Source organism: Ovis canadensis, chromosome 22 (assembly GCF_042477335.2).
Source record: "Ovis canadensis isolate MfBH-ARS-UI-01 breed Bighorn chromosome 22, ARS-UI_OviCan_v2, whole genome shotgun sequence".
Taxonomy (NCBI): domain Eukaryota; kingdom Metazoa; phylum Chordata; class Mammalia; order Artiodactyla; family Bovidae; genus Ovis; species Ovis canadensis.
In genome coordinates, this window is record NC_091266.1 from 30,433,181 (window position 1) to 30,448,376 (window position 15,196).

Consider the following 15,196-nt stretch of genomic DNA (forward strand, 5'->3'; position numbering starts at 1 on the left):
CTAAAAAGTAAAGTAAGCACCAGTGCCAATAATTGGAAATGAGGAGAAAAATTATGCCAAATACTTGGCGCCAGATGCAGCAATTAAGCAAGCACCTGCTTTATGCTTCATCTGCCATCACCCCCTCCCTACTTCATTTAGGCTGGATTCTGGATTTTTTTTAGAATAAATGCACCTCATTGCACAGGCACACAAACCTCTTTTTCCCTTCTTATTTTTCTTTCTTTCTTTCTTTTTGGCTGTCATTAACTGGGGCAAACTGGAAGGAAGTTCCCAACAAGGGCAGGGTAGTAAAGACACTTAAATTTCTAAAATCTAGGTGGCAGATGTAACCAGGGCAATCGGCTCTGGTAGGTGAGGACCAGTGTGAGTTGCTGTACCGATCACACCCTCCCAGGGGGACCCTGTAAATGAAAATGTGGATTCGATTTCTGAAAGCAAGATTTCTATTGGTTTCATTCTGAACCTTAGCTATGGCAACCAAAGCAAGCTGCTCTGCAGAGATTTAGGCTAAAAAAATAAAAGATGCCATGAAATAGTTCTCAACCATTATCAGTACAGGATAGCATGAGCATCAGATGACATGTGAACGAGGTGACAGTGCTTTGAAAGTTGAAAGGATTTTGCAAATGTGACATAGGTATTAATAGTTTTAAAATTTATGAAACTCCATCAAATAGAAACTAGTCAGTAAGCGTATTCACCCCCTGGAAGTGATTTAGCACTTTCAGAGCCCTGAGCGAACATTTCCTTGTTCCCTTTTGTCTTGTCTGAAAACGCTGGCTAATGATGCTACATCAGAGGCAACTGAGAGGCTTACATGAGACTAAATGAGGTATTGCATGTGAAGCACCTTGTTCCATGCCACTTTCATAAAAGACACTTAATAAACATGAATTTCAAGGGGGAAAATCAAGCACATTTTCCTGAGAAGTCTTTGTACTATCAGCCCACCAATAGATGCTTTACATTAAATTACAGGTTTCCAAGACAGAAAAATGGAAAGGTCATCCTCAACAGTACATAATCAGTGAAGCTGACTGCTTCTCCCATGTGGAAGATAGATGTGAAACAAAGACAGCCATCCTTCCATTTGTAGGTTTCAAAGTAGCAATTTCCTTCTTTCTGTACTGATTTCTGCTGTTCTGTTCAGGGGGAAATGTTAAACTGCTTTTGAATTCCCTTTAACAAAGCCAGATACCCACAAAGGAGAGATTCTGAGACTGGAATAAGAAGAACAAGAGCTCCAGGAGAACAGAGTCCAAAGTGCTTACCCTATTAACTGTTAATTAGTTAATGTTGCCTGACAGAAGAAGAAACCAGAAAGTGGGGTCAGTGTACCAAGGGGCTCTGCTGTCTGCACTGCTTTACATTAATGCAAAGGAAGTAAAGGTCAGTTGTCTAGAGCGAGCATCTGTTCATTTCGGATATTGCTACAACACCAAAACAGACAATTACTGACATCCCTAAGAGATGCTTAGGGAGCATTGAGAGATGGTGCCTTTCTCTGGGTCCATGCCCACCCTTGCCACCTCTGCACCAAACAGACCTGTGCTTCTGGTGTTACAGCATGCATGTGGTACAGAGCTTTCAGTTTACACACACTCATACACAAAGAGCAACCTTGTCCCTAAGGCATGTCCACAGTACCTGGTGATTGGATCAGCAGGACCAGGATCAGCTTTTTACTTTTTCCAGAACACTGTCCTGAGTCTATTCTCCCTGAAGAGCCTAAAATCTCCAAGCCTGAGTTCAAGGAGATAACACTTGAACAGAACCCCAAGGACGGGGAGGAGGAAGTGGAGATGGACAAACTAGGAAAACAAATAGTATCTCTAAAGACAAATTAGGTTTTCAACCCCAGGTTTCCGGCATATTGAATGCACAGGTCTCAAGAAACAATGGCAAGGGAAAGGTGAATAAAATAGAAATGGGGTCAGGGAAGAGGGTTAAGGGGACTCATAGGGAGGGGCTGATGGATGGTCAGAACCTGGGGCGGGGGTGTGTCCTTCCTTAGGCATCACATCTTATCCAACCCGTAGTCCTCCACAGGCAAGTCTCCTTCTGAAACAATGAATGGCTTGACAAAGATGCCATACTTGGCCTGCCATCCAAAGTGTTATTTCCCATTCTGTCATCATTTTCCTCTAGTGGCTCCTCATGGTGGACACCAATCCAGCAGCCAGCCCTGAAATCTGTGAGTCCAACATACATGGTGATTCCCCAATGAGGGGGCTGCCCAGGCATCTATCCCTCACATTGCTGCCCATTAGCACAGCACCAGCCTGAGCCTTCTCCTCAGTGAGGTACTGGGTAATCTTGGCCTCAAGCAACCATCATTCAGCTGGACATTTCATGAAGCAAGCTTCATTCAACTAAGAAATTTCCATGGAATTTATTCAGGCGCAGGGAGCTGGGATGTCATAGAAAGGCAAGGCCATTTTGGTAGGTCTAAAATTGATGAACATAGGGGAATACAGAGGGGTCAACATTTTAAGAAGTAGCCATTCTTTCTTTGGGATATAAAGATACCCTGGAAAGATGCCATTTGCACCACATTTTAGACTTGGGGCAAGAAATCAAAATTTATCACCACCACTTCTGCGGTCTTGCAGAGCAGCAGTCATGTTCTTGGGATCTACCAAGAATGTATCATACCAAGAACTTATCCAGGTTCTACCACTCACTTGCTATGTGCTATTAAGGAAGTTACTTCACTTGTTCAAAACTCAGTTTCATCTGTAAAATGGGAGCAATGAATTGTTACAGAAGAGGGTAGCGTTCACCAAGCCTCGTTTCCTTTCCTTCTTGGTTGGATGCCTAGTGGACGTTTCCCAGCCTCCCTTGCAGTTAGGTAGGGCCATCTGACTGAGTTCTGGTTGATGGAACGTGGGCAGAAGTGATACATTCTACATCCAGGCCTTGACCATAAGAACCTTCCCATGGGATCCTCCCCTTGTGCATGCACTTCCTATCTCTTCACCTGCGGGAGGATACCGAACTCCACATGCTCCCTTTGGCAGCACATATACTAACATTGGAATGATACAGAGAAGATTAGCATGGCCCTGCACAATGGTGGTATGCAAATCCGGGAAACACTCCATATTTTAAAGAATACAATTTGCTTTCTTGAAGACTGTTCTTTCCTTTTTTTCTTATATATAAACTGATTTTTTAAAACCCCATTTTGATTGAAATGTGTCTGTCTAAAGAGATCTGCTAATATTTGCTTTTTAAAAGCTGTCCACTATTTATTTAGGGGAAAAAGGAAGCCTGTAACTGAATTATATGTAAAAATAAAATTTAGGCCTGTGGATTGGGAATTATTTTCAAAAATTAGCTGTCAATCTGGTATCAGAAAACGGTGGTTTTTCTCTTAGTATGTTGTTGCTGTTCAGTAGCTAGGTTGTGTCCAACTTTTTGTGACTCCATGAACTGCAGCACACCAGGCTTCTTTGTCCTTCACTATCTCTCGGAGTTTGTTCAAATTCAGGTCCATTGAGTCAGCAATGCTATCTAACCATCTCATCCTCTGCTGCCCTCTTCTCCTTTTGTCATCTCTTAGCATATAAGTAAATAAGATGCAAAGTAAGAATGTAAGCAGTTGTGATTCATTACAAGCAGTTGGAGATAACTAAATCCTAGGGATAATCATTTGTATCCTATTCCAAAGTCTTATTTTATAGTCTGAAAAGCGCTTTGCACACAGCTCTTGTATATACAAGTAAAGATGTAATTATAGGATGCAGTGTTACTGCTTTGTTTAACAAGAACCTCATTTAAAATTTAAGATTGACAGCTATGGTATTTGTTTAATGATTTGCTTCTTTTCTGTTTCTTTACTGTAAAACTAAGTTAAAAATACAAGGTTAATGAGAAAAAAAAAAAAAAGGACTCCAAGGTCCTGAGGAAATGGGGACAAGAGTAATCAATTTGTCTTTAGCTTATTAAGTCACTGAGATTTGGAGATTATTTGTTGTGGCAGTTAGCCTACCCTGACTAATAGGGCAATTGCGAGGATCAAACAAGATAATTTATTTATAAGCACAGTGTCAGGAACATAGTAATGTTTAGCAAGTAACAGCTATTTATTATTGTGTGATATCAGTCCTACTTTTTCCAATGGTACTTTTTGCCTTTCATCCAGTGACCAAGGCGTCTCTAGATGTCCATCTCTGCTTTTTTTGTCTTTAAGCCTGATCGCAGTGTTAATGGGTTGCTTCTCTCTGGACCTTGCTCTACTAATAGCATTCCCTTATAAAAAATATGGGGATAAAGGGGATGCTTCTATTGACGCAATAATGGTTCTGAAATGAGTCAGAAGCACAGGGCAGTCCAGTTGGCACCATTCATCACAGCTCCATTTTTGCTTTCCCTGTCTTTCTGCATAAAGGCTACAGGGCTGAGAGTTAAATTTGTTTGAGAACTGACTCGGATGAGCAGCACAATCTGCTCCACTGGAGGAAACATTTCACAAAAACTGCTCTTGTCGAGTTTTCACAAAACTTCCAAATTTCAATTAGAAACTGGAGAATCAGATGGGGGCAAAAGAAATTTAAGGTAATGAAGAAGAAAGTGTTCATACACTAAAGTTAAAATCAATAGCCATATGACTAAGTGGCCACCTATTATAATTAGCATGATTTGAGGAGTTCTAGCGGCTCCTCCTGTGATCCCCAAATATTTTTATTGCATGTTGGCAATGCTTGAAAAGCTGTTCATAGCAACCCTTCACAATCACACATCGCTTTATGCGATCTCTCTTATCACACAAATCTCTTGCAAGGTAGGTTTATAAATATGGACTTCAAGACTCTGTGAAATCATCTGTACAAGATTACACAGGTGTAAAGGGCAAAGCAAAGACTTATCCCACAACACCATGATTGCCTCGGCCATTATTAATACTTCATTTCTTTGGATTAAATACATCTCCTAAGAAATTGATCATTCAAATGAAACCTTACCTGAATCTCAGTGTATAAATGGAGTTGTTCTGGCTGAAGGGTGTTTATGGGGAGGAGAAGCAGGGAGAGGGAGAGTTTAGAGAAGTCCATGATAAGCCTAAGAACTACAGTCCAAAATCCACTAGGTTAAAGCTCTATCACCTATTTCAGAACAATTGGTCTTGGAAGAATCTCTTGCTATCATTCAGACATTTCCTACCATCTGAAACAAAGAGCTGGAATAATAAATTCCGATTCAAAGGCTCTGTCAGTCAGTTATGACAAGGTGGGAAGGTAAGAAGGAGTAAATAAAAGGTGAAAACCAACCTGACATTTGGCTTCAGGTTTGTTCTACCCAACGAGGGAATCAAATTCTTCTGTAACCAACAGATTAGTGTGCTTCTTGAATCTTTGTGCTTTAAAACTGCTACTATGGAAAAGATAACACCTATAAATAAAAAAGCAAATTACAATCCAAGAAGGCCTTATATACCTTAAAGTATGATCTTTATATTCTAGTAATACTAGAATTCTTTGTACTTGTCAAAGTATGCTCTTTTATAAGTCAAAAATATGACTCTTAAACATAGAATGAACACATGTTGGAGATTTATTAAATTCTTAGTGAAGGGTAGTAAAACTGATTCCAAAGAGAATTAGAGGAATTGCAATTATATAGCATTGAAGAAAGACTGTTGACATAAGATGGTTGGATTAGACACAAAATTGCTTGCCCTACAAGCAATAGACCCATAACTTGAGGATTATTCTTTCTACCTTTCAGAATTCCTTTATATCTCTACTGGGTACAAGTTATAGGTTCTGATGTAACTTCAAAGTGGCCTTTCGCCAATAGTAAACAGAAACTCAAGCAAAGGTCCACTCTTCAGCCTAGATCATTCAATAATTCTTGATAGGCCTGGAAGAGTGTTTCATTCTGACACTGAGAAGACAGACTGCCCTCTCTTTGCCTTCTTTCCAAGTTTTGAGTCCTAGTGGCTCAAGTTGGGCTCAAGTAGGTCAAGTATGGGTGGGAAGAATTAGGAGATTGGGACTAACACATATACACTATTAATACTATGTATAAAATGATAGTACCTATAGGGCTTCCTGAGTAGCTCAAATGGTAAAGAATCTGCGGGCCATGCAGGAGATCCTGGTTCGATCCCTAGGTTGGGATGATCCTCTGGAGAAATGCATGGCAACCCACTCCAGTATTCTTGCCTGGAGAATGCTATGGACAGAGGAGCCTGGTGGTCTACAGTCAACGGGGTCACAAAGAGTGGGATATGACTGAGCAACTAACACACACACATGAAATAGATGCCTAATAAGAACCTACTGTGTAGTACAAGGAATTCTATTCAATGTACTGTGATGACTTGAATGGGAAGGAAGCCCAAAATGGAGGGGATATATGTATATGTATGGCTGATTCATTTTGCTGTATAGTAGGAACTAACACAAGAGTGTGAAGCAACTATACTCCAATAAAAATTAATTAATTAAAAAAAATACAGTTCCGTCATTCCCTTCTCATTTTCTGGGGTCAAATTCCAACCTTCTTGGGTCATCATTTCTACTGAAACAAATGAGTACAGTACAGGCCACAAGTCACAGGCAGCAATGTAAAGCTCTTAGTTCTTCCAGAATGAGAGTAGAAAGCCAAGTAAAACTGAGCCTTTCAAAAGGGATAAGACAAAACTGACAAGTCTGAAATCTAACATCATGAAGTTTAAGTCTCCAGCATGAGCAGTTGAGTTACATGCTTTTTCTCTTAATTTCAGAATCATAAAGCAAAACAAACAAAAAAAGCAGTCAATAGTCTCCTTGAAAGAATGAAGGAGTGTCTCTTTTAGGAAAAAAAGAAACTACCAATAAGTATTTGGGGAATAATTCAGGCATAAAGTAGAAGCAGAAGGAAGAAGAATAATCATATTTTCAACTTTACATTCTAATAAACAAGTCCCTCTCTGGACAACACCTCTCAGACTCACTGCCTTCTGGCCCAATTATATTCACCTTGCCTGAAACATAGAATTAGGCTTGTTTCGTGTCCTAACATCCTTTTTTTTTTTTAAGCCAGTAGGAAGGGTGCCCTACCATGGTTTTGTATGCGCTTTTGTTGTTTGGTTCTGAAAAATTCAAATATATCTCCAGAGAACATGCTAAATAGTTAAAATCATACTTTATCAAAAATCTTCTGGGATCATTTACTTCTGCATACTTTTTTTTAAATTGAGAAATAATTGACATATAAAGTTGTATGGTTTCAGGTGTATAACATGATTCCATATTTGTATATACTGTAAAATGATCACCATGAGAAGATGAGAAGCCTGGTTAACATCTGTCACTATACATAGTTATAAAAATGTTTTTCCTGTGATAAGAACTTACAAGATCTACTCTCTTAGAACCTTCCAAATGCACAACACAGTGTTATTAACTATAGTTGGTACAGTCAATAAAGCATGCATCTGCATATTTCATGTTTAAACTTTGCCGTATGCATTTTGGTTAATCGCAGTATGGTGTTTACCATACACAAAATGAGAAAAACAAAGGCTTTCCAAGCCTTGACTTTTACAAAGTGTTTCTCCTTTCTGATGACAGGAATTAGGAAGTTATAGAATGTTAGTACTATAAGGATGGAGAAACTGAGGACCGAGGAAATGTGAAACGCCTTGTCCGAGGCCAAGCAGCCTCTCCAGAGTTCTTAAATCTGTCAGTTTGTTCTGGATTCTGTGTGAAGAGCATTCAGCTTCCCTGAGTTAATGGATTATTGATTAATGTTCAGAAAAATGCACAAAGAAGTTTTTTATGTTCCCCACTCTGAGAACTTCTTTTATTCTTCCTCAGTGGGAACACTCCAAGCATTCTGGCCTGGACAATTCTTCCTTGTGTGTGTGGTGGAGGTCCCAAGAGTTTCAGGATGTTAGCATTTCCAGTCCAACAACTGCAGCCAGGGTGAGAGCAGAAAGGCCCTTCTCCATTTCCAAACACTTCCTAAGAGGGCAGTACTGTCTTTAGTCAATATCCACCGTCGTATTCTGAGACCAAAACAATGAAAAGTCCTCCCTCTTTACCCTGCTCTCCCCAGTGTCTCCTGTAATATTTTTCTCACTAAATACTTATTCGTTTCTTCTTTTCAGGTTTTCTGAACATCTATGAATAACTGTGAGTGATGTTATCCATTCGCCAGCTGCAGGCATATGGTGCAACGTGAGGCAGGAGGCAACTAAGCGCTAGGTTCCTCAGGGCACCCAAATAGGGCTTCCCAGATGGCCCATTGTAAAGAATATGCCTGCCAATCCAGGAGATGCAGGAGATGCAGGTTTGATCCCTGGGTCAGGAAGCTCCCCTGGCAATCCACTCCAGTATTCTTACCAGGGAAACCCCATGGACAGAGGAGCTGGTAGGCTACAGCCCATGTGGTCACAAAGAATCAGACATGACTGAGCAACTGAGCAGGCACACAGGGCACCCAAACAGCTATTATCTACTCATGTTTGGATGTTCAAGAACCTGCTCAACACTCTCCTTGCCTTTCCAATAATTTACCGTCCAGTAGTATTTCTGGCAGAGGCAGTTGACATGGACGGGACCCTTAAAGATCATCACGCCCAACAGCTTCCTTTGAAAACAAGAAGATGTAAAGAGCTGTGCCCAAGGACACACAACTCACCCATGACAACCAGATCTTAGCCCATTTTTCTTCCTTCCATGCCCCAGAAACAAACTTTCCATATGCCACAGCTCTTCCAAGGATCAATCCTGGTTACACACCCAGGCTAGCACAAAGGCTCAATACACATCACCCCACTGGGATTCTGTACTTATGCAGCCCTTGCCTGCAATGGTGTGAATAAGCTGAGATCATCTTTGTTTAAAGAAACCACTCTGAAGGAAGGAGATAGTGCTGTGGAGTGATTAAGAGCATGGAATGTCTCAGTTTAGAGTCTAAGATTAACCTCTTAATCTTGGAGGTTGGCTGCCTAGCCTTTGTGCCCTAGGTAACTCATTTATAAACTGGGAGTCAATAATAGCCAAACTATGTATGTTATGATTAAATGGAGTAATGGTTCAAAAGCACCTACAACAGTGATTGGCACATTATAAATGTGTTAAGTCATCATCAATGTTAATTATCATTATCATTATCATCACCTTCATCATCAGTTACACCCTTTTGCCTCCCCTGAAAATTTAACCAAGGAAAGAAAGCATGGCTGGTTCAATTTCTTCCACCGCATGAGCCAGAAGGGGCTCCTCCTTTGGGGACTTAAGCGATGGTCTCCAAGACACTGCTAATTCTGTTTCTACTAAAAACTGAAGACTATTATGAAAATGTGTAAATTCAGTATACTTAACTTTGGGAATAAAAATTGAGCAAAATAGTGTTTTGTTTTTTTTAAGAAGTAAAGTACCAGTCCACAGTTCTCTTTTCTCTTTCATAAGGCATCAGAGGGCAGACACACTGAAACCATACTCACAGAAAACTAATCAATCTTATCACACTAGGACCACAGCCTTGTCTAACTTAATGAAACCAAGCCATGCCTATGGGGCAACCCAAGACGGGCGGGTCATGGTGGAGAGGCCTGACAGAATGTGGACCGCTGGAGAAGGAAATGGCAAGCCACTTCAGTATTCTTGCCTTGAGAGCCCCATGAACAGTATGAAAAGGCAAAAGGATAGGATACCAAAAGAGGAACTCCTCAGGTCGTTAGGTGCCCAATATGCTACTGGAGATCAGTGGAGAAATAACTCCAGAAAGAAGGTAGGGATGGAGCCAAAGCAAAAACAATACCCAATTGTGGATGTGACTGGTGAGAGAAGCAAGATCTGATGCTGTAAAGAGCAATATTGCATAGGAACCTGGAATGTCAGGTCCACGAATCAAGGCAAATTGGAAGTGGTCAAACAAGAGATGGCAAGGGTGAACGTCGACATTTTAGGAATCAGCCAACTAAAATGGACTGGAACGGGAGAATTTAACTCAGATGACCATTACATCTACTACTGCAGGCAGGAATCCCTCAGAAGAAATGGAGTAGCCATCATGGTCAACAAAAGAGTCCGAAATGCAGTACTTGGATGCAATCTCAAAAACGACAGAATGATCTCTGTTCATCTCCAAGGCAAACCATTCAATATCACAGTTATCCAAGTCTATGCCCCAACCAGTAATGCTAAAGAAACTGAAGTTGAATGGTTTTATGAAGACCTACAAGACCTTTTAGAACTAACACCCAAAAAAGATGTCCTTTTCATTATAGGGGACTGGAATGCAAAAGTAGGAAGTCAAGAAACACCTGGAGTAACAGGCAAATTTCGCCTTGGAATGCAGAATGAAGCAGGGCAAAGACTAACAGAGTTTTGCCAAGAAAATGCACTGGTCATAGCAAACACCCTCTTCCAACAACACAAGAGAAGACTCTACACATGGACATCACCAGATGGTCAACACCGAAATCAGACTGATTATATTCTTTGCAGCCAAAGATGGAGAAGCTCAATACAGTCAACAAAAACAAGACCAGGAGCTGACTATGGCTCAAATCATGAACTCCTTATTGCCAAATTCAGACTTAAATTGAAGAAAGTGGGGAAAACCACTAGACTATTCAGGTATGACCTAAATCAAATCCCTTATGATTATACAGTGGAAGTGAGAAATAGATTTAAGGGCCTCGATCTGATAAGTAGAGTGCCTGATGAACCATGGAATGAGGTTCATGACATTGTACAGGAGACAGGGATCAAGACCATCCCCATGGAAAAGAAATGAAAAAAAGCAAAATGGCTGTCTGGGGAGGCCTTACAAATAGCTGTGAAAAGAAGAGAGGAGAAAAGCAAAGGAGAAAAGGAAAGATATAAGCATCTGAATGCAGAGTTCCAAAGAATAGCAAGAAGAGATAAGAAAGCCTTCTTCAGCGATCAATGCAAAGAAATAGAGGAAAACAACAGAATGGGAAAGACTAGAGATCTCTTCAAGAAAATTAGAGATACCAAGGGAACATTTCATGCAAAGATGGGCTCGATAAAGGACAGAAATGGTATGGACCTAACAGAAGCAGAAGATATTAAGAAGAGATGGCAAGAATACACGGAAGAACTGTACAAAAAAGATCTTCATGACCCAGATAATCATGATGATGTGATCACTAATCTAGAGCCAGACATCTTGGAATGTGAAGTCAAGTGGGCCTTAGAAAGCATCACTACGAACAAAGCTAGTGGAGGTGATGGAATTCCAGTGGAGCTGTTTCAAATCCTGAAAGATGATGCTGTGAAAGTGCTGCACTCAATATGCCAGCAAGTTTGGAAAAAGCAGCAGTGGCCACCGGACTGGAAAAGGTCAGTTTTCATTCCAATCCCAAAGAAAGGCAATGCCAAAGAATGCTCAAACTACTGCACAATTGCACTCGTCTCACATGCTAGTAAAGTAATGCTCAAAATTCTCCAAGCCAGGCTTCAGCAATACGTGAACCATGAACTTCCTGATGTTCAAGCTGGTTTTAGAAAAGGCAGAGGAACCAGAGATCACATTGCCAACATCCGCTGGATCATGGAAAAAGCAAGAGAGTTCCAGAAAAACATCTATTTCTGCATTATTGACTATGCCAAAGCCTTTGATTGTGTGGATCACAATCAACTGTGGAAAATTCTGAAAGAGATGGGAATACCAGACCACCTAACCTGCCTCTTGAGATCTGTATGCAGGTCAGGAAGCAACAGTTAGAACTGGACATGGAACAACAGACTGGTTCCAAATAGGAAAAGGAGTACATCAAGGCTGTATATTGTCACCCTGCTTATTTAACTTCTGTGCAGAGTACATCATGAGAAATGCTGGACTGGAAGAAACACAAGCTGGAATCAAGATTGCCGGGAGAAATATCAATAACCTCAGATATGCAGATGATACCACCCTTATGGCAGAAAGTGAAGAGGAACTCAAAAGCCTCTTGATGAAAGTGAAAGAGGAGAGTGAAAAAGTTGGCTTAAAACTCAACATTCAAAAAACGAAGATCATGGCATCCGGTCCCATCACTTCATGGGAAATAGATGGGGAAACACTGGAAACAGTGTCAGACTTTATTTTTGGGGTCTCCAAAATCACTGCAGATGGTGATTGCAGCTATGAAATTAAAGGACACTTACTCCTTGGAAGAAAAGTTATGACCAACCTAGATAGTATATTCAAAAGCAGAGACATTACTTTGCCGACTAAGGTCCGTCTAGTCAAGGCTATGGTTTTTCCAGTAGTCATGTATGGATGTGAGAGTTGGACTGTGAAGAAGGCTGAGCGCCGAAGAACTGATGCTTTTGAACTGTGGTGTTGGAGAAGACTCTTGAGAGTCCCTTGGACTGCAAGGAGATCCAACCAGTCCATTCTGAAGGAGATGAACCCTGGGATTTCTTTGGAAGGAATGATGCTAAAGCTGAAGCTCCAGTACTTTGGCCACCTCATGCGAAGAGTTGACTCACTGGAAAAGACTCTGATGCTGGGAGGGATTGGGGGCAGGAGGAAAAGGGGACGACCGAGGATGAGATGGCTGGATGGCATCACGGACTCTATGGACGTGAGTCTGAGTGAACTCCAGGAGTTGGTGATAGACAGGGAGGCCTGGCGTGCTGTGATTCATGGGGTCGCAAAGAGTTGGACACGACTGAGCGACTGAACTGAACTGAAGGCCATTTTAGCTGCTTTTCCTATTGAATGATTATTCAACCAAGGAAATAAAAAAATAAATCGTGGGTCCTGCCTTCAAGGAGGTTTTCATCAGCACTATAGTTTGCTGCCTTTCATCCTGTTTACTTAGGTTTCACTCTGTGATGGGCTTGACATCTTGGTAAACTAGGTAGTGCCTGGGGTGAAATTCCACTGGGTTCATGACCCTCCTTCTCTCTTCCTTGCAGACCACCACTCCTAATGCGGTGGTTACCCAGCAGCTTCCATGCTGCTCCCAGTTCTCTTAGAGCCCAGTCAGTTGCTTCCTATTGAGGAGTGGCTAGAAAGTGGTATTAAGTATGTCTTTTTATTTTCTTTATTCTGATAGTTTGACATCCAGGCCCTTGCTGACTTTGGAGAGACTGCCCCTCCCAGGGTTAGCTAATTCCTAGAGATAGTAAATGACTTACCTGTGAACAAATCTTTCACATGCAAACCAACCAATGCAGAGTCCATATTTCCAACAACCTCCTCTACTGGGCTCTCACATCCCAGACCACTAATCAACTCAGGGGCAGGTACCAGATTATTAGAGACAGCTCTGACGCCCCAAAGCCCACTGAGATTATTCAGACTAGTGCCGTAAAGCTCTTGTCCACATTTTTCTTCACCTCCTCTGCCTCCTGACCGACCCTAGTGCTTCCCCATCTGGCCCCTCTGCATGGTGCACCATGCCTCCTGTTTTATACTTCAGGAAACTGAAACCACAGCTTCCTTTGTGATGGTCATTTCCATGTCTGAATATCTTTTTTGTTTTAATTGGAGAATAATTGCTTTACAAATTTGTATTGTTTTCTGCTGTACAACAACTTGAATCAGTCATAGTTTTATATATATATATAGATATATCCTTCCATCTTGAGTCTGCCTCCCCCTCCCATGTGCCTGCATGTCTTACCACACCTATTTAAAACAAATTTTGGGTACCCTTACAACAAAGGGAAAGAAAACAGAGGAGGAAGAATCAGAGACAAGAGCCAGCTGGGGAGGGAGGGTAGAATTCAAATCAGTAAATAAGATCACAACCCCTAATACTCATCTCAAATGCTTTCATTGACAGAATTTCACCCAGCCTTTGACAAAAGCCTGTGAGGTCAGCATTATTAATCTCATTTTACACACAAAAAATTGAGACCCAGAGAAGTTAAGTGATTTGACCAAGACCCACAGCCAGGAGTGGCAATGTTGGGATTGGAACTCAGATCAGATTCCACAATCCAATGGCAGCCTCCCAAATAAACAGAGAATAAGAAGGGACTATGGCTGTCTGTGATATTAAAAAAAATTTTTTTAAATATTTATTTATTTGGCTGTGCCAGGTTTTAGTTGTGGCATTCAGAATCTTTGTTGCAGCATGTGGGATCGAGTTCCCTGACCAGGGATCCAAGCCAGGCGCCCCGCATTGGGAGCAGAGAGTCTTAGTAAGTCGCTCAGTCGTGTCTGACTCTTCTCAACCCCGTGGACTGTAGCTCATCAAGCTCCTCTGTCCATGGGATCTCCAGGCAAGAATACTGGAGTGGGTTGCCATGCCCCACTCCAGGGGATCTTCCTGACCTGACCCAGAGATTGAACCTGGGTCTCTTCTGTCTCCTGCAACGGCAGGCGGATTCTTTAGTGGTAAAGATTCTTTAGTGCCACCTGGGAAGTTCCTTAGACAGTGGACCATCAGGGAAGTTCTTGTCTGCGATCTTGTAATCCAAGTATTCGTTCTATTTGCTTTTAGCTCACGAGTTTACAGAACTCTCTGAAGACAGAGACTTTGTCTTGTGTTACCTTGCCTTCCCCACTGCTTGGTGCACAGTAGTGTATCCACAGGTACACATTGAACTAAGGAATGAGGAGAAATCAAAAGGGGGCAGATATATAACTCCAAGCCTCCTAGGGAGCCCACTGACTTCCCTTCCCTTGTACTTGGCTCTGATGCACCAAGAAGTGCTGGCATATTGAACTGATAAAGGAAATTGTGAGTTGTTTCCTACACAAGACACTAAAGCTTATGTCAGAACAATTTTAAAAGAAGTGGTCAAAAAAAACCTTTCTGTAGTCTTGAAGAGCTGCAGGCCAGAAAAGCTCTTCTGGTCTGGCTTGCATCTGGCCTGTCTTTTCTTAACTCTGCTTAAGTAGCGCACTTCTGGGATTGAGAAGCTGGGGCTATGTTTCTCAGAATGCCCAAGTATCTAACTACTCTTCAGTACAGATGGCTGGGCCTAAGATTAACTACTAGTTTCCTTTGTTTTACCAAATAGATGTGATCTACCATCATATCTACATTTAGCGGTAATATGCAGTCTGTTTTTCCACTGACCTCTATCCTAAAACTGGAGATGCATTCTATGCTAAAAACAGCACATTTTATTTACAATCAATGGCAGGTAGTAACTCTTCTCTGTTATCACCTTTCAAAACTGAGCTACTCACAGTTTTTCTGAATAGGTTGGCCCTACTGTGGGCTTAAAAGCTTAAATTTGGGAATCAGACAAATATGAGTTGAGTCCCAATTAGTAGT

General features: G+C 41.4%; 1 non-coding gene across 1 annotated transcript; it reads left to right on the forward strand.

The window, feature by feature from the left end:
* The first annotated feature begins 3,007 nt into the window (after positions 1–3,007).
* Positions 3,008–3,113, forward strand: LOC138428009 (U6 spliceosomal RNA). The gene has a single exon (XR_011252252.1). It is a non-coding gene; the product is annotated as a U6 spliceosomal RNA (small nuclear RNA).
* The last annotated feature ends 12,083 nt before the right edge of the window (positions 3,114–15,196 follow it).